This window comes from Eubalaena glacialis, chromosome 3 (assembly GCF_028564815.1).
Source record: "Eubalaena glacialis isolate mEubGla1 chromosome 3, mEubGla1.1.hap2.+ XY, whole genome shotgun sequence".
In the NCBI taxonomy this organism is placed as follows: Eukaryota; Metazoa; Chordata; class Mammalia; order Artiodactyla; family Balaenidae; genus Eubalaena; species Eubalaena glacialis.
In genome coordinates this window covers 165,934,161-165,951,915 of record NC_083718.1, presented here as the reverse complement: position 1 = coordinate 165,951,915, position 17,755 = coordinate 165,934,161, and the positions used below count along the sequence as shown (strand labels likewise).

Sequence of the window (17,755 nt, the reverse complement as noted above, 5' to 3'; positions counted from 1 at the left end):
GACATACACTGCCAGGTTGCTCTCAGGAAGGCTGTGCCAATTTATATATTGATACCATCAGCAGTGTGGGAGAGTAAGTCCCAGAACCTGCACCAGGAATGAGTATTTTAAAAATCTGCCGATTTGATGAGTAATAAAAAGTATATCATTGTTTAATTTCACAATTCTTTAATTATTCATGAAGTTGGACTTGTTTTACATGCTTACTGGCTATATGTATTATTTCCTTTATGAATTTCCAGTTCACATTCTTTTTCTATTTTTTTACTGCTTTGTGTGTATTAGTCTTAGTGATTTTTTAGGAGCTCTTTATATATTAAGGCTATAACTGACATAGGATGCAGTTTTTCTTAATCTTTTAACTTTTTTTTAATTAAAAAAAGACTAAATGTCTATGTAGTCAAATAGTCTTCTTTTCCTTTAGTTTGTTTTGCTCTTATGCCTAGAAGGTGCCCCTACTCTGATAAAAGGTACGTATTCACTAGTTAGCTTATAACTTCATATGCTGCCATTCTGGCCCTTATTCTAAACCCCAGGAGACTGACTCCACGCAGTGAACTGGAAAGTAGGAGAGATGGCCTGATGCCCTTCTAGTCCAGTCTACCAGGTTTGACTCCCATCAAGCCCTAATTTGTCTTCAGAGCTGTGCCACCAAGGAGCAGACCCATGATTTCATCCTGAGAGTAACTAGGATCAGGTAACTCAGTAGGCCCTGACAGTCCCCAGACAGAGCAGAAGCCATGGTTAGGCTCAGCTGTGACTTCTGCCAAAGAGGCTCATGCTGGAAGTAGATTCAGTCATTCACACAAAAGCAGGGAAGAACACAACTGTTTCTAGAAAAATCCTAAAAAGCTCAGCAGTGATGTGTCTAGAACAGTGTTCCCACTCTTTGCCTGGCTAACTTCTATGCATCCTTCTCAATGTGAATGTCACTTCCTCAGAGAAGCCTCCTTGACATCCCCAACACCAACGGGTCATAGCCTCACTCGGTATCCTGTAATTTTCATTCATAGCGCTTTCCATATTTTGTGATTATGTATTTACTTGTGTGCTTATATGCTTAATGTCTTTTCCCCACCACTAAACTAAAAATCCCTCAGAACTAGAAAAAAAGAAAAAAATTACATAAAACCGTTACCCCCAGTGCCTGGCCCAGCAGATACTCTATGAATGGCTGGACGCCTTCCCTCCAGTTGCTGATGGTTCCTATTGGGTCAGCAGCCCTGTGCTGGAGCTGCCCTGCCCTGGTAGATGAGTTGATTTCATTACCATTCTGGCGCTGTTCTCTGCCTTCCCTGGAGCGCTAAGACTCCTCTCTCTTCCCGGTTCCTAGGAGAGCACCACGTGGTGTCACCGTACCTGTGTAGACGCTGCCCAGGTGCCCATGCACAGGCATGGTCTAGACAGCAGTTTGCCGGGAGCAGCTGCAGCACAGACAGTGAGTGGGCTCAGCCTGACCCCACCCACCCCACTAAGGATTCAACACAAGCAAATGGCATGGGAGTTGCTCCAAAATGTAGGCAGACAGAAGGATGAGAGCAGATGGGCAGGGAGAGGGAAAAGATGCTGGCAGGCGAAGTGGCAGCAAGGCTGTTTCCCTTCCCGAACATCCCTTCACGCCGCCAGAGCTGGTGAAGGCAATGAAAGCAGTGTGAGGAGGCAGGTCTGGGCAACTGGAAGCTGCTGCGGGCTCGCGGGTGGGATGAGCAAAGACAAGCCCCTCCTGCCCCCCCAAATCATCCTGATGTGTCCCCCTCCAGAGACACACCTTCAAATGGCCCACAGATGCTCCCAAGGGGAGGCCGCTTTGAGGGATCCTGGCTTCCCAGTGAGATCTGTGATGTGGGAGCTCTGGCTACCCTGGTTTCAGAAGGGCTTGGGGCCAGGCCGCTCCAGAGACACTGGTCCTCAGGCTGGGGTGAAGGGCCCTGGCCCAGCCTGGCTAAGGGGGAGCCATCTGCCTGGTGTCTCCTGGGCCCACAGCTCAGCTTGCCAGGAACTCAGCAGGCCTGGTTTAGAAGTCTCTGGAACTTTAAATCTGTCTACTATTCCACGTGCTGTCCTCCCAAGTCAACGGCAGTTTCTTTAGAACCTGGACTCAACAGGAAGCTCAGTGAGGCAACAATGGGTGTGAGGGGTGAGGCCAGGAGGGAGGCATCCCCGCCCGCAGGCTGCGCTCCTCCACCCTGAAAGCAGGGGATTCCCTTTGCTTGGCCCAACCTGGGGAGCAAGCTGTGGGCCTCAGCTCTGTGTCTGCCATCACAGCATGCCCAGAGGAGGGGATGATGGCCCTACCCTGTCAGTTTGCTGTTAAGGTCATCCTGCCCCAAAGTGGCTGGGCGATGTGAGCCCAGCTCTCCCAGAAGGAAACGAAGGCTGGGCCATCAGCACCACATAAGGTCCTAAGGCCCATCATGCCCAGTCCAGTGCTGTAGTGCGACAGGGTACAGGACAGTTGGGCAGGGCAGAGCCAGGCAGGGCACCCTATAGCAGGGCATGGTTCAATACGGTAGACACACCACCAACCCCCAGAGGTGGGCTGCAAAGAGAGAGGGTACTGAGGCGTTCCCGGCTCAGTCTGAAAGCCTGGTTGCAGCCTGACCGAAGGCTCAGTCTGAAGCCTGGTCAAGGCAAGGAGGGGCCCATTACTCGCACCCAGAAGCATGCCCACAGGCCTCCACACAGGAGGAGACGTGCGGGCCCAGGCGCCGGACACTCACAAGCGCAGAGCCAGCGTGAGCCCCCAGGGGGCAGCACGGGGCCCGCACACACGCGCAGAGAGTTCTGCACTCATTCTCGCTGTAGGCTTCTTGCTGCAACCTCGGGGTTCCTGGAGAGATGGGTGACCTTGCAAACCGAACCAGTGCAGGCAGAGCGCAAGGGCGGTCCCCGCAAGGAGCAAGCAGCAGACCCTGGCCCGGTGCGCTACTTCTGTGCATGTGTGTGATGACACCACAGCTGGTAGCCACGATTTGTCAGCAGCTTCTAATGCCTGCTAGGAGCCTAAGGACTTGTCTACACTGCAGGGTCAGGCTGAGCCGATGGTGTCAGGATTCAAGCTGTCCCTGTCAGCAGTCCCTATCCCCACCCCCATGTTTCCTGGCTCTGTGAAAACAAAACAAATAAAAAGGTCCTGAGCTGTGTAGGCCTCTGTCTTCTGGACTTTATCTCTGGTAGCGTCTACCGAAGGCAGGGACCTTGCCCCTCTGCCCAGCCCACCCGGCACGTGGAAATGAGCACAGATGCTCCCACCCATCCCTGGCCTCAGTCCTATTTGCCACGCATGAGTTAAGGGTCTGTGTGGCCAGATCCGCACCAGGCCCCAGGAGGGAGGTAGAAAGGGGTCTCTGTCCACGGGACACTCAGGCAGCAGAACAATGTGGTCAGAGCAATGCGTCTCGGTCTTCCTCATGCCACAGTACAGACAGAAACATCTGTACAGCACTTGGGGGTGAAAGGCCTGGGGACACCAGCTGTCCTCTGCTTAGCCCAGTCACTCTTGGGCTAAAGGGATCACCATCTTGACCTACATAATCCATACTGGCTGGGAAGCTCGGAGTCAGAGCAAGGGCTCTGGAGTAAGCCAAACCTGGTTGCAAGCCCAGCACCATCACTTAACAATGATGAGATCTCAGGTGAGATACTTATTCTGTACCCACACAACCCAGAGTACAGCATCCACCTTACAAGGTTGGTCTAAGGATTAAGTGAGATAACCCATGCAAAAGGGTTAGCAAGAGTACCTACTGGCATATCATAAGCATTTGATAAATTGTGCTTTTATTAGCCTAAACACAGTAGCTTTGAATTTTTCTTCCTGCCCAAGGAGAAAGGGATAGTTAGGCACTGACTTGGGGTGGGGGGCAGAAGACGGACGGTAACCAGACTAAAGGCTTAAGAGACCTTGAACCTGCCATCTGTCTGCTGGCCTGAGACTACAGGCGGGGTGGGGGTGGGGGTGGGTGGCCTGATGGCCAGCCCGAGTGACATGTTCAACTGGGTGTGGGGAGGACAGGAGGCCTGGGGGTTGGCTGAGCTGCTGAGGAGGAAGAGGGGTGCTGGGCAGTACCAGGTGTAGTTCTGTAGTAGAGGGCAGAGTACAGTTGTTTTGCAGGTCAAGGGGAGGGCCTGTTCTTTCAGGCAGAGGCACACAGCATCTCATCCTCTTGTTCTGTTCACTGGTTTATGGGGGAGCAGAGGCTGGAGCACCAGCTGGCAATTATCAACGCAAGGCGCAGTACGGGACGGTCCAGGATGATGGGGCCATACCACATGGGTCCTTCATCATGATCAAGTTGGGGGGCAGCGAGGAGTCTGCAACTAAGACCTAGTGCCTCTAGTCCAGGATCTCCTGCAGAGGATTGTGGGAGGGGGACAGAGCACACATACTGGGCTGTAAAACTTCTACTGTCAAAGGATATAACTCTGGGTATGTGCATTTGTCAAAATGACTGAACTGTTAAAGGACCTGTGAAATTCACCATGTGTAAATATACCTCAATTAAAAAAAAAAACACACAAGCTGCAACCTTAACCAAATAATCAAAGTTATATCACTAATAACAGAACAAACTGACATCATGTTACTCCTGATATGATGCAACCTCATTTAAGTTATTTATTTGTTTTTTGCCAAAAATGCATAACCCCAATCTGATCATGAGACAAACTAAAATTGAGGGACATTCAACAGAACAGGCCTGTATGCTTCAAAAACATCAATGTCAGATAGTTAAAGAAAGGCTGAAGAACTAGTCTCACTTAAAGGAGATTGAAGACGGGACGAGTAAATGAAATGGGTGATCCTGGGAGGAAGAAGTTATACAGAACATGACTGGACAATTGGCAGAATCTGAATATGGACTGTATATTAGATAATACGACGTTAAGTTTCCTGAATTTGAAAACTACATTGTGGTTATACAGGAGAATGTCCTTGTTCTTAGGTGACAGATGCTAAAGTGCTTAGAGGTGAAGGGTCATGATGTTTGCAATTTACTCTCAGGTGCCCGGAGACAGAAGAGAAGGTGCAACCTGCTGGAACAGCTCCCAAGACCCTGGAGGAATCTGATGTCCAGATTTACAGGTTCAAAGGGATTTCTTGTGGGTACACAGCTCACAGTGGCAGAATTTGGAATCTCATACTTGTTGGGCGGAGCCAGCCTGGCGCGAACAGGAGTTCAGTTTTGAATGCCCCCCTTTCTCCAGGCCGAACACTGTGCTAAAGGAATGGGGGAATGAGGTCTCTGTGCAATCTCCAGGTCTGCCACCTGGTGGCGTCTTTCTATAGCGCATCTTCTTCACAGGGTTTCTCTCTGCACCCGCTGCAAGATGGTGGGGCACTGCTCTTCACCAGGCTGGTCAGGAAGAATGCAGGAGCAACTCCATCAGCAGACCCCCGCCTCAGCTGCCTGTGGAACTGGGGCTGGACAAACAGATGCCAGCAGGCTACTCTTTCTCCTCTGCTCGGGGACCTGGGCCTGCAGTATCTCCATCTGTCTCTGCTGTGGGGGTCCTCCAATGCTTCCTGTGGTCTTTAAGATGAAACCCAAACTCCTCAGCGAGCCTGGCCAGACCCAGGCTACCTATCCAGCTTCACTGCCCTTATATGCCCCATAAATCCAGCCACACCAAATGACTCACAGGTCCCTGAGTGTGCCATAAACACGCTTGCCCTGACCTCCTCTCCCTGGTTGGCTGGTCCTTCTCCCTCAGTCCTCACTGGTGTCACCTTCTGCAGCAGGTCCTTTTCTCCTCCGGCTCCCAGAGCACACTCTGTCCACTCCTACCGTGCCGTAGCCATTGTCTGACTCCCCTGTCCCCACCACTCTCCAGGCTGAGCAACCCCAGTTCATCTCCGCTTCCCTGCACCCACCCAGTGCCTGGCAAACTGCTGAATGAGAAAGCAGAGAGTATAGAACTGTCTGTTATGCACCCAGAAGGCACTAAAGTCCACATTGGGGCAGGGGACAGAGAGGACCCAACGAGAAGCCAGGCGCTGGATTGGGACCCAGAAGAAAGTATGGATGGTCCACCAGCTTGTGACAGGAGCCAGACTCCAAGACCAGAGAGACAAGGGGTCACAGCTGTAGGTAACTGGACTGCAGTGGTGCTGGGAATAGTCTGTCCAGGAAAAGTCCCAGGTCAGAAATGCCTGGATGCCCGGGGCAGGGCGGTTCTGGGCTGATAGCCAGGGTTTGTGCTTAGACAGTGTTGGCTGCTGGAGGGCAACCTCCCCGAGGAATGAAACCCATTCACAGCATGCCTGCAGCCTCGGACCAACCCCTCACTGGCAAAGGGACAGACCAGCCCCCTTTCTGCTGAGTCCAGCAAAAAAATCTGCTTTCCTGCAGCAAAGTGTGGGAATGTGTGAGTGACAGCCTGGCCTGCCCCTCACACCAGGGACAGGTCCTCTGGGCCACTCTAGGTTTGTAGTGTGAAGGTCCTTCTGCTGGTCAGAAAAATTCCTACCACTCCTTTCCCTCAGACCTTCTGGCCCAGCTATGCATTTAGCTGACTACACCTGGAAAGAAACAACGGGACTGGAGGTGTGAAATCTCAACACACGATGCAGCCAAGACGATCTGTGGAGCCGCAGAGGCTGGGTTACTGAGACCCCCTCCCACCAGACCACAAGGCAGTGTCCTCCACCCCTCCCTGACCCAAGCACTTGGGGAGCCACTCTCACTGCACTTCAATACTCACATGTATGTGCTGCTACTAGTGGCCCAGCTTCCCTACAGACTTGCTCTTCATCCACAAAGTCAACCCAGGGAACCAAGAGAAATTCGCAGCCCATGGAACCAGGTGTTTCAAACCATGGACCAGTTACCCAAATGCCAGTTGGGAGCGCAAGATGGATTCTGGGGTCAGGTAGGCCTGGGTTCAAACTTCAGCTTCCATCACTCACTAGCTGTACGACCCTGAACTAGTCACCTACCCTCTGTGAGAGTCATTTACTCTCCGGGGGCCTCAGTTTCATCATCTGTAAAAGAGGGGTGTCTCGAGGTCTCTGCTGGATGAAAGGTGAGCGTTCCCCACTCCTTGCTGAGGTAACCTCCCTGGTGACAAGTCTCTCCTGGTGCATACCTTTTAAACTAGCATTTGATGGACACCTACTGCTTGCCAGCAACCGTTCATTCTTAGTGTTTCCTAGATTTTCTTTAATTCTCACAACTTTATGAAGTAAAGATTTCCCCCCTTTTTTGGTTTGCTGACAAACCAAAGCCTAGAGGCCCTAGCCCAGCTGACTGGGCCAGAGGAGGCTGCCTGTGGCCTGTTCTCTTCTACTCCTGCTGGCTGGCTAGAAGGGGGCTCTGTTTAAGGGCTTTTCCTTTGAGTTTGAATGACAGCCATCTCTGAAGCAGGCATGGACCCTCTCCCTGGGAGCCTGAAGGCCACAAGCAATCTCCCTAGGAACCCACTGGAAGCCATATGCTTCCGTGCTCAGGATGGATGCTGGGGGGATGGGGAGGTGGATTAGTAATCCCTCAGCTTTAGCTAGGACTCCCTGATGACAAAGATTCATGCACGTGCTGTCATCTCCACTGTTCCAAAACAGAGTGATGACTTTGTTCATTTTAAAATGCAGGATATGTATAGGTCCAATTTGTCAGGAATACATACCATCACATCCTTCTCTAAACGCTTGCCTTGGGGGTGACAGGTGAACTGGCTGCTACTAACCGGAGCTCCTCTCTTGCACGGGATGAACCTCACCCCCGGAAGGCTGCTGTGCTGGGTGTGTGGGAGAGTACCTGCAGCGCCAGAGAGGAAGTGACTCAGCCCAGTGGGAAGTGGGAGGGGCGGCCAGAATGAGGGCCCAGTGGCCAGCCTGCTCCCCCTCAGCACATCCGCACCAGACCCATCTAGAGCTCGGAGGTCCAACTCTAGTCTCCTCCAGAAGGCAAGATTCACACACAAGGAGATTATATAATCAGTGATGTCCCTCTTCACCCCCTGCCCTGAGCAAGCCCCACTGGCCTCCTCCGTGGCCTCCATGAAGGCTGAGGGGAGAGACGGGGAGGGGAGTGGGCCTGAAGGCCCCGGGCTGGGAGGATGTATCCCGGAGTGATCCTGGGAGAAGAGACTCCAGGGCTCTGCACACAGAGGTGGACCTGGAGGCCCCTCTGGGGAAAAGATAAACAGAGTAAGAAAGCAATCCCTGGGACGGGGTAAAGGGCTTCAGCAGCAGCTTTTCTGAGAGCCAGCAGAGAGAATCCAGGGCAGCATCGCCAGCCCTGCCACCAGCTCACCCCTCCCAAGGGCCTCCGGAAGCAGCTGATGTGACAACAAATAATCCGTCACTGTGTGTGGGTGTTGGAAGAGGAAGGGACAGACTTAATAGCTCTTTCTCAGGCTGTGCTGCCCTGGTGTCTCCTATCTAGAGAAGTATCCAGGGGAAGCGGCCAATACCCTGGCTAGGAGACCTTCCCGGTGGTCCCTCGGCTATGTTGGGGGGGGCCTTCTGCCATGCGCAGTGACGGGAGACTGAGTCACTGACAGCCCTCCCCTGTCACTCCAGCCTGCCCTGCAACAAAGGGGACCCCTCCTCAGCTCAAACCATCAGTTATTGCTCTGTTATTGCTTTGCTCAGTGGGAACAAGGCCCGCCACAGGTCCCTTGTGGAATTCAGGTTCTTTTTGTTTTTAATATTTACTTATTTATTTGGCTGCACCGGGTCTTAGTTGCGGCACTCGGGATCTTTTTTTTTTTTTTAAGTTGTGGTATGCGGGAACTTTAGTTGCAGCTTGTGGGATCTAGTTCCCTGACGAGGGATCGAAGCTGGGCCCCCTGCATTGGGAGCATGGAGCGTTAGCCACTGGACCACCAGGGAAGTCCCAAATTCAGGTTCTTGACACCCAAGATGGCCCAAGTCAGGCAAGGAGAAAGCAGCAAATGACTAAAGAAGGGCTGGCTGAGTCTGAGAGCACCTTTGTGTCCTAGACATGCGTTTCTCTGCTCCACGAGGTCCTCACCCAGAGGAGAGGGACAGTGTTGTACCTGCCCAGGGTTCCTGAGGACTGCGGGGAGCCAGCGTGTGGGAGGCACTAGGTAAATGTTACGTTTCCTTCCTTCCATCTCAGATTTCCAGAGCGACAGAGGGGAAAGCCTGGGCCAGGGCCAGGGCCAGGTTCATGTGATTCTCTTTCTTCATATGGTTTTTAACAGCAAAAGTCACTACAATCATCCCGTGAGAAAGGTAATTTGGATTGGGGCCAGCAAACTGCCTTTCTTTAACTGCCTCTATCAAAAATGAAATTCAATTAAATTTCACAGCCTTGCGAATGAACAATACAGTTCACTTTCTGCAGTTTTACTGAATGCTGCTGGCTGTGGCTGCTTGGTGGGCAAGATTACAGAGGCAGACAGCAGGCTTTGCCATCAGAGTGGCCCTCGGTGGGCCGTTCAGACAAGTGGACCCACACGAGGGCCTCACCTGCTCCGAGTTGCTGAGGCCAGCCACGAGCCACCCCTGACACATACTCTCCTCATGAGTGGGTGAGAGCATGCTTGCCTGTGTCTCTCGAGAGGGTGAGCTCCTGGGGGCAGGGCCTGGGGCCTTGACCGCTTCAGAATCCCCTGCACAGGCCCCACAGGTGTGCAGAAAACAAGGTGAAACCACAGCCAGCAAAGCAGAAGAAAATGCATTTGCCCCGGGCCCAGCACATCCAGTTCTAGGGATTTACCCTCCAGGTTCACTCACACAAGTTCACCAAGACGAATGTGCTCAACAAGGGTCCCTGGAGAGCCCTGGGTAGCAGGAAAAAACACAAAGACAAAACCACAAATATCAAAACGCACACACATCTCCCCCAGACAGGAAACAATCTAAATGTCCGCCAAGAGAGGACTGGTTCACTCCATCATGGTACGTCCACACAGCGGAATACTACGCAGCCTTTAAGACTAGGCCCACACCTGCTGGTAGATGAAGATGCTTAGGATACGTTACACTAAAAAGAGCAAACTGCAGGGGACTTCCCTGGTGGCGCAGTGGTTAAGAAACCGCCTGCCAATGCAGGGGACACGGGTTCGAGCCCTGGTCCGGGAAGATCCTACATGCCTCGGAGCAACTAAGCCCGTGCGCCACAACTACTGAGCCTGTGCTCTAGAGCCCGCAAGCCACAACCACCACTGAGCCCGCGTGCTACAACTACTGAAGCCCGCGCGCCTAGAACCCGTGCTCCACAAGAGAAGCCACCGCAATGAGAAGCCCGCGCATTGCAATGAAGAGTAGCCCCCGCTCGCTGCAACTAGAGAAAGCCTGCGTGCAGCAATGAAGACCCAACACAGCCATAAATAAATAAATAAATTTATGAAAAAGAAAAAGCAAACTGCAGTACTATTTGTATAAGATGATCCCATTTGGGTAAAAAAAAAAAAAGAAAAAAGATGATTATACACACCCTTGAATATGCATAGGAAATTTCTAGAAGAAACTTAACAGTGGATACCTCCAGGTACTAGAACTAGGGGCCTGAAGGAGATGGAGAGTTTTATTTTATATTCTTCTATATTGTTTACCTGTTTCATTGTAGGCTACTATAATAATTTTGAAAAATCTAAAAAAATTTCTGAGCCCATTAGAATTATTAAGAGCGGTAATGGACCCAGGAGAGGCTGGGTCTTAGGGAAGGCACACTTGAGGGAGTATGGCATGCGAATGCCCCGAACGTGTGGGCCTGCATGTTGATGCAAGGCTGCATCAGGAGAGTGGGGGACAGAAGGGACAAACCACCACTCCGGGTACACTGAAACTCTCTCAGGTAACTTGTAAACTTGCCTATAAGGAACTTCCTGTTCACCACCCGGTTTCTATAAAGGCTGGGAAGACCACCAAACCGTTCAAACTGGAGACCTGGAAGCTCGTTCATAACGCCTCTTTCGGGACACTCAGGCCCACCAGCAAAGAGCTCACCTAGGTCTCACTGGAGCCAGCCCCTGGGTCCTGACTGCGGGCCAGGCACCAGGCGGAACCTGTCACAGACAATAACACCTTGTGTTTAATCCTCATTACTACTTTGGAGGAAACTGGGTTTGGAGATAGGAAGTGATTTCTTCAAGGTCACTCAGCTAGCAAGTGGCAGAACTGGCTTCTGAAGCCAGGTCTGATCTAAGCCTTAAATGCTGGGTGACATGGTTGAAGGTCTCCTTACCCACTACTCACAGGGCAGGAGGGGAAGGACTTGTCTCCAGGCAGTGGCAGTTTCCATTCTTCTAGGAAAGAAGAAGGGACTGCTTCAGCTTTGTCAAGATCCCTTCCAGCTCTACGGCTTTATTCCATGTGGCCTGGGCTCCCTGGGGCCAGAGCCTGGCCAGGACTGGGGAATGGGATGGCATGGGCTCTAGGGTCACGTGAGTGTGGGCTGGAAATCCGGCTCTGCCCTTGCTGGCTGAGGGTTCCTTAACCCCTCAGTGTCTGAGAGTTCTCTGTAAAACAGAGTCAAGCCCTCCTTCCTTAGATTGTGAGAAGGCCTCAATAAATATTGCAGAGTACTTAGCAAAGGACCTGGAAGGTGGTGGGGATCCTTCTTTTGTGGCTGGTTTCCTTCCTGTTCCTTCAGGAGGGACCACCTTGGGAGCGGAGTTGGAGGAGAACACAGCCATGGAAGTCACACAAACATGGTAATGCCAGGGGCTCCACGTCTACTACAAAAAGGGGCAGGATTCCTGCTCTCCAAAGGTGGCAATGCCAGCAGTGGGGCTCCAAAAGACCCACAGAATTTTGGGCTATGACAGTCCCAAGGTCTCCCAAGAGGCTGAACCAAGCCTCTCCCTAGAGGCACCTGCTATCCCCTGATCACACCTCAAAGCAGCTCTGCCCTAAACCCAAAGACAGGTGACAGGCACACCAGTCCTGCTCTTGCCAGTTCCCTCTACCACGTCCAGGCTACTTTCTCTTCCTTCTGGACCCTTGGGTCACAGACTCCCTAAAGCCAAAAGATCCTTGGTCTCTTTTGCCAAGTAGGTGATGGTCTGTAAACAGATGTAGAGGGGACAGCTTCATCCTAAATGACAAGAGCCCTTCTCAGTTTCTCTGGTGCTTTCCAACAACTCGAGTTTCTTTGAAACCATCAGACCTGTAGACTGCTGGACTGTGTAAGCTCTAGGGAACCCCAACTCACACCAAGACAGACCGCCAAGAGCCAGAAAAGGGTGACCGCCACTGGGGTTCTCAGTGCCCCTTGGGAAGAGGGATGTCAACCCAAAAGAGTATCTTTGCTTACTGAGGGAAAATCAGGCTGCTCCAGTTCATTAAAAGGGGGCCAAGAAATTACTTTAAAAATAATGAACATGAAGGATACTCTTTGAAGCAGCAACTCCTCTTGGAATTTATCCTGCAGATACCTAAGGTGGGAAAAACCACACATATGCAGATAGTCACTTCAGCTTTGTGTGGAGAGCAAAAGGCCGAAAATAACCTAAGTTCATCAGCAGAGAGTCTGTTGAATAAATTACACAAACAATGATGACACAATATTGCCAAAAATGACCCAGACGTGCATGAGACAAAGTGGAAACATCTCTAAGATAGTAAGTAAATCAAAGCAAGCAACACCATCCTCTCCTGTCTCGGATCTTGATTACAGATCCTGAGAGGAGATGCAGGGCTGCTATGGGCCCGGGGCCACCTTCAAGGCCACAGTCTCACCTGAGCAGGTGGAGGAGGAAGAAATGCCCTTGTCTCAGGCCACTTTCTCTTCTACCTTCTTTACACCACAAATGCAAGGACAAATCCTGCAAAAATCTCCCCAATTCCAAAGGGCCTGTTTGAAGCCCCATCTACCAGCACATCCCTCTCTGCAGCCCAGTCTGATTCAGGCCTAGCTCTGTACTCCCGTAGAGCTCAGGGGGATAAGGGCACAAAGGCAGCTCCCTCTCACTTCCCTGATGGTTCTGAATGAGTTCCAGGTGGCCTGGGGCAGACATCTCTCCTTCCGGAGAAGAGGGACTGAATTGGCTGACCCAGCCTCTGGAGTAAATCCAACCTCAAGGTCTCTTTCTAGATAAGATCTCCCCAGGAGCACTGGGAACGGCCATCTCTCCCCTGAGGGCGTGCTGCTGTCCAGGACCCATCACTTGCTGAATCAGTGTGGATGGCACCTGACTGAAGGGCTGCCCTTTAGGGCCATCTGAAGGCTAAGGAAGTCACAGAAGTTTTGCAGACTCAGCCACTTGAGTTTCTGCAATGCTGAAGAAGTTCACCTCCCTGGGCAAATCTGGGCAGGGGGAAGATGAAGGAAGGGAAGCTGCCCTTTTCCCAGGCGCTGACGCAGGCAAAACCAGAGAGAAGCCTGGCCCGAAGCTGGACAGAGTGCCACAGACTTTGCAACTGACCCTCTCCCATGAGAGGGTTTACCGAATGGAGCTGGCGGATTTCACTGGCCATTATCTTCTGCCATCTCTATATCTGCACTATCATTCACTCTGTCAGCCAAATCGGGAAGCTCGAGGTCACCTGCCATCATTGCTCCTCCCTCAATCATCACTGCCAAACACTCCCAGAGTCCAGTTGATTTCCCCCAAAACAGCTCTGATCTATGCCCTTCCTCCGCATCCCAACTGCCTCTACCCTGATCCAGGCCCCCACCAGCCCTTACTTTGATTACTGCAAAAGCCTCCTACAGAGACTCCAGACTTGTTCTATCCCCAGTCCATCCCCCACCGGCAGCCAGAGGGCTCCTGGCAAGATGCAGGTCTAACGGTGTTTCCTCCCTTAAACCAAAGCATCCCATCACCAACGGAATAAGAAGTTCAAGCATCTTAGCACTGATGCTTACCTCTCCAGCATGTCCTAAAGCCAGGTCCCTTCAAGCCCTGTGCCAGAACCTCTTGTGGTTCCTACAGTGTGCACACACACCAGCCTGCATCCATGCCTGTGCCTTGCTGCTCCCCTGCCTGGAGTGCTTCATGAACCCTCAGAAAGCTCTACTCACCCTTCAAGATTCAATTTTCATCAAGATCCAGCTCAAGTTCTAAGGGCTCTCCAAAGTTCTCCCCAGTCACCTCCCCATCCCCCAGGAGAATCACTCCTTCATCTCGCTCCCACTACATGCTGCACAGACTCCTATGAGACACTCACCAAACTCTATGCAAATGTCAGTTGGTTAGGAGCCTGCCTGGCCCCTGTTAGACCACAAGCTCCGCCAGGGCAGGGCGTGCCTCGCCATTCTCATTCTGTGCCTGGCACCCAGCACATCCTCGGCCACGCTTGGGAGCTCATGTGTGTGGAACAGGGGTTCCGGATTTTAAGTCACCACACGCGTCAATGTGTGCTTCCTGATGGTACTAATTCAGATACCAGACTAGGGTCACTAACAGGGACACACATGGAACAAACTCTAAATACTTTTTCTCCTAGTATACTTTAAAACATGATTTTTTTTTTTTTTCCTCAGCAGTCCTACTTCTATTTTAAAAAATGGTTCTTTTAAAGAGCTGAGCTGAATCATCTGCATGGCTCCCATACAGACTCGGTGAATTCCCCACAGATTTCTTTTTTGGAGAGAATACAATAAAATTCTGTGGTCTTGTGATCCCTCAGGACATTTCTGACAGCTCAATGGGACACAGTTTTAGTTGCCACTAACTGCTTCAACTAATTCTTGGAAGTCCTTTCCTGCAGCCTGTAACAGCGGCTAACATTTACCAAGCATTTCCTACTCAGTGTGTGCTAGATGCCCAACCTGCCACATCTTACTGAATCCTCACAACTGCCCTACAAGGGAAGGGCTCTTACTGCCCACATTTTCCCCAGATGAGAAAGCTGGGCACGGGAAGAATAAGTCACCTCTACTGACTGGCAGGGCTGGGATGTGAACTGAGATTCTGTCTGACAGCAGAACCACATAGGCTCTTAACCACTACAGTCTGCTGCCTTCCCAAAAGGCCAAATTAAAGGCCCCAGGGAGCAACTGACCTTACAACTGACCTTCTGAGAGGACAGCCTCACCAGCCCAGCTGCTCGAGTGACCTGCAATCTCAGGAAGAGAGGGGCACATGTGCCAGGCACTTCTGGGGCAGGCAGAGCCGCCCAGGGCAATGCAGGGAGCTTGTCACCTGCCACCAGTTGCATACAGTGCTGTCTCGGCAAAGATCCCCCACCCCACGCCATCTCTCTTCTCTCGGAGGCCTGCGGTAGTCTCTGAAGAGGTCTCCAGTGCTTTAGTCTCTCCTCTCTTCTCCCTTCCCTCCTGCTGAGGCTCCAGAGAGAGCATTCGAAAACACGAGTCTAATCACGACACTCCTCTGCTTAAAACCTCTTCACTTGCTCCCCACCGCCCTTGGTACAAAGTCCCAAATTGTTAATGTGGCATTCCCTTGTCAACCTGTACTGCTTTACCTGGCACCACGTTGCCTTTCATACCACCATACTGAACAATCTGAGGTTTCTGGAAAGACTCTGAGTTGACATGTCTAAGTGGAGTACCTTGCCCCTTTGTTCTCACCTGGCTGAGCCTTCCCATCCTTCTAGACGCAGCTCCAGCATCGTCACTTCTTCCAGGCCTCCCCAAAACCTCCCCCCACCCCGCCCAACTCAGGCTGAGCTAGAAGCTTCCTTCCCTGGGCTCCCACAGCCCTCTGTTCTTGCTGTTACTAGTTTTTCAAGACTATGTTTCAACTATTTATTTACAGGTCAGTCTCCCTTAACCGGACTGTGAGCTTCTTGAAATAAGAATAAGAATAGCTAACATTTATTGAACTCTTATGACGTGGCAGACATGGTTCTACGTGTTTTACATGTGTTAACTTTTAAAATCTTCACAACAACTCTATGTTATCACCCCTGTTTTATAGCTGAGAACACTGAGGCACAGAGAGGTTAAACAATGTGCCCAAGGTCACACAGCTACAAAGCTGCAGAGCTAGAATTTGAACTCAGGAATTCTGGCTCCAAAGCCCACTCTTAACCTCTATAATACAGGGTACTTGCCTCTCCAGGCAAGGACATTGCTGTTGTCACGTGGGGAATGAATGAATGAATGAATGAATGAACGAACAAGGGCTATCTCCACACTGTCTAGATCTAAGGGACAAACAACTGGCACAGCAGGGCCACCAAGAAGCACTGGCCCAGTTCACAAGCACTGTTTACAAACAGGGGCCTGACAATTACATATCCTGCTCTTCCTTATCTCATGCAAAGCTAAGCCAAGAGGGAAGGCGCCCAACCCAGAGTGACTACCCTCTTCTTCACTGCTCTCAAAACCAAGCAAAGCCAACCGGTTTCCTCCAGTGACTTAATACAGAGCAAAGTCTATCCCGACAGCGAAGGCGGCTGTCATCTCTTCCTTCCGCCAACAAACGGGGATCAAACCTAGGAAGTGGGGGTGGCAGAGTACTCGGCGTCGGGAATCCCGATGCCCCCATCTACTGGCTGGAAGGTGGTGCCAAGCGGCGTGGGAATGGGCGGGCCTGAGAGGGCACAGCAGGTGAAACAGTGACCATAGCAGCAGGCTCTCTCCTTGGAAAAGGGCGGCCAGACGTAGCACCGGCAAGCAGATAGCTCTGACCCGCACCTGAACACCTCCCGGGATTCGAAACTTCCCCAGCAGCGACGGTGCCCGTGCCAACGGGTGAGGGCTCCTGGAGGAAGCCCGGGCTGGTCCTATCTGGGGACTCGTTTCAACTTTCATGTCACTCTCGGGATCAGGAGGGCAGCGTGGAGAGGCAGAGGATGTCTCTTGGGAAAAACCTGGCTTGTTCAAATCCGGCGCCTTCACTGACTGACCGAGTGACTCCTGGCAAGGCTGGCAGTGCCACCTCCCAGGGCTGCGGCGGGACCGAGACTCCCCGCAGCCACCGCGTACCTGGAGCGCAGGAGCCCCCGCCCCCGCCGCCCGGGAAGGGCAGACCACAGCGGAGGACGGCACAATCGCTGTTGCCATTTCTGTCGCAGCCGGATGGCCTCAGGCTGTCACCCCGGTCCCCGCGCTACGGCCGCTGAGGCCCGCCCCACCAACCCGCACCCCCGGCCCGGCTCCCCGCTCCCGGACCCCTGCCCTCACCTTCCTCCGGTGCTCAGCGCTGCTCGCCCATAGTCCGTAGCCCGGACCCGGGGCTGCTCGGCGCTCCGTCCCGGGGGGCCGGGGCCGGTCCAGGGGCGTGGGAGCCGCTCACCGTCGCCTCCCGGCGCAGCCGCCCGAGCCGCCGCCGCCGCTGCCGCCGCCTCCCTCCATGGCTGCGGCGCCGCCACCTGACAACGGAAGTGACGCACCGCCCCCTCCTCCCGGACGAGCCGCATCCCCGCCCCTTGCCCGTATCTACAACCCACGGCGCAGGGATTGGGCGCCATCTTGACAATGGGCGGAAGCCTTCAGGCAACAGGCCAGAATCCGATTGAGGATTGGTTCGGGGGGGGGGGGGGGGGCCCGAGCCGAAACCTGGGAAACGATTGGACACCGAGACCCTAAGGGGCGGTACTTACCGCTTAGCTATGTCTGCGGTGAGGTGGGGCCGGAGGCACCGCCCCCGCCCCTACTCCACTGAGCCTCGCGTGCCCTACACTCGCCCTCCCGGGTCTGGAGACGTCTGCAGCAGTTGAGAGGTCGGCTAGTTGTAGTGTATTTGTCGGAAAAGTGGCTCTTCCTTGACCCCCATTTCTCTGTTTCTGGAGCTTTTTGCGGCGAGCGCTGCCGTGAGGCTCAATCAATGATAGGAATTCCTGTCATAGCCCTCACAATTCATTTCCCTCTGGGCCCCTCGCTTTTGTAGAAACCACGCTTCATTCTGAAGATCCCTAGAGTCTCGA

At 52.6% G+C, this 17,755-nt stretch overlaps 1 protein-coding gene across 3 annotated transcripts in view; it reads right to left on the bottom strand.

Moving 5' to 3' along the window:
• Nucleotides 1-17,199, bottom strand: part of STK40 (serine/threonine kinase 40) — a 37,994-nt gene extending 20,795 nt beyond the window's left edge. For 2 of the 3 annotated variants that reach the window (XM_061184483.1, XM_061184485.1), the window contains exon 1: nucleotides 17,013-17,199. The gene's annotated coding sequence lies outside the window, so the exon portion shown is untranslated. Of the gene's footprint in view, nucleotides 1-7,626; nucleotides 7,752-17,012 lie in introns of those variants that run through there. The other variant, XM_061184484.1, reaches the window with a different exon arrangement.
• Nucleotides 17,200-17,755: the final 556 nt, after the last annotated feature.